The sequence below is a fragment of the Carassius auratus genome, chromosome 2 (genome assembly GCF_003368295.1).
Source record: "Carassius auratus strain Wakin chromosome 2, ASM336829v1, whole genome shotgun sequence".
NCBI classification, from domain to species: Eukaryota; Metazoa; Chordata; class Actinopteri; order Cypriniformes; family Cyprinidae; genus Carassius; species Carassius auratus.
This window is the reverse complement of record NC_039244.1, coordinates 18,367,248-18,368,960: the sequence shown is the minus strand read 5'-3', so window position 1 is coordinate 18,368,960 and position 1,713 is coordinate 18,367,248. Positions and strand designations below refer to the sequence as shown.

Below are 1,713 nucleotides of genomic sequence, written 5' to 3'. Positions count from 1 at the left end.
TTGATGTTCAGATTTATTGGATGAACTACTTTGCCTCTGAGTTATGTTATTACTTGTCTTCGGTTTTCACAGGATTTTGGCTTAAGTTTATCAGCTGCGCCCCCGCTTCGCAGGGGTAGCACCCCCTTGCCAATCAAGCATCAGCTGAGCGAGAGGAAGCTGTGTCCGAGGATTACGACTGGACGCCGGGACTCGACGAGTCTGCCACTCCGCAAATCAGCATCAGCAATATCCAAGATTCTGCCTTCCCAAACCGCCACAGCAAAAGTACCACGGACCGCTTCGGATTAGTACTGTTGGGCCAAAACGGAGTGGGCAAATCCTCTCTGGCACTTTGCATGGCTTGGACTGTCAGACAGATCACTCTCTATAGACTCTGAAACCCAAGCAACCGGTAAAGATTATATTAGTTTATCCTTCTTATGCTCAGCATCAAGCGTCATGATGCTGAGGACTGTACTATTTTAGATTTGAATTGGATGAAACGCACTATCACCTTACAGAAACCCGAGATCACTAGTGTAAGGTTCTCAGTATTTGATTGGAAAAAAATAAAGTGGGTGCCATGAAGGCATCCATCTTATTTCAGGTCTTTTGTCATTTTGTGTCTTAATGAGGTGGGAGAGAACCCTCAGAGTACTGCTCTGCACAGACACTTTCTGCACAAACCGAGCATGTCATTTACTAGGGGATAAAGAGCCAATCAGACACACAGATGGGTTTTTTTCTCTCAAGTGTCCTTGTGCATCGATTCTGCACTGGATAAATTATTGTTACGCAACTGTCTCGGGTCCAATTCTGAACTTACCTTTCAAAACTCCTTTTTGTATTCTTCCCACAGAATATATTATTATACATTGATCTTGTGAAATTGCCAGTTTCAGCTCAGTTGCAGGAAAAAATGAGATGCTAATAGAATACCAGTGATTCCACTTCATGCTTGAGTGTCAGTTCTCATAGAAATGACTTTGTTTGTGTTGTAGATGAGGGTTACCAGCGGCGAGTGACTGTGGATGACGAGGACAGCACAATTTTAGTGTATGACAACTGGAAACAGGTGAGTCAGACAAACACTCTCACAATGCATAAAGCACACTGAGGTTTTCTTTGTTTTGGATTGTTTTTGATTTGTATTTTTTTTTTTTTTATTCATTGGTTTTCAGAATTTCTTATAGTGCTTGCAAGGTGGGAGTGTGTTATGATGCACATTAAATTGTGATTGGTCTTGCCTTCCCTGTGTATACGTAAACCTGTACTGCTGCAGATTCTTGTATTCATCTGACGGAAAACAAGATGCATACTTATTGTCATGACAACAGCAAAGTGACTGATGCAGCATTTTATTTTTCACAGAACTAAAGTACAATTTCTAAGCTTACCGAACACGATTCTTTTGCTACCTTGTGACTGCAGGTATCTGCTTCAGGAAATACAAATCTTCTATTTTAATGTATTAACTGCAGTGTTTGGGAAGCTATGTGTGTTATATATATATATATATATATATATATATATATATAATATATATATATATATATATAATATATATATTTGAGCACATTATATATATTTTTGGGTAATTGTTCCTCAAAAATTGCTTAGTGTTTTAAAAAGAATAATTGAATTATACAGCTAAATTTAAATGAACCATTGCATCAATGTAGGTGTTCGGTGTGAAGTTCTATAAATTGTGCAGGCAGGACATTCATTATA

The 1,713-nt window shown here is 38.6% G+C and overlaps 1 long non-coding RNA gene across 1 annotated transcript; it reads left to right on the top strand.

The window, feature by feature from the left end:
- Nucleotides 1–344: 344 nt before the first annotated feature.
- Nucleotides 345–1,318, top strand: LOC113110869 (uncharacterized). Its single transcript, XR_003293207.1, has 3 exons — nucleotides 345–394; nucleotides 984–1,057; nucleotides 1,164–1,318. It is a non-coding gene; the product is annotated as an uncharacterized LOC113110869 (long non-coding RNA).
- Nucleotides 1,319–1,713: the final 395 nt, after the last annotated feature.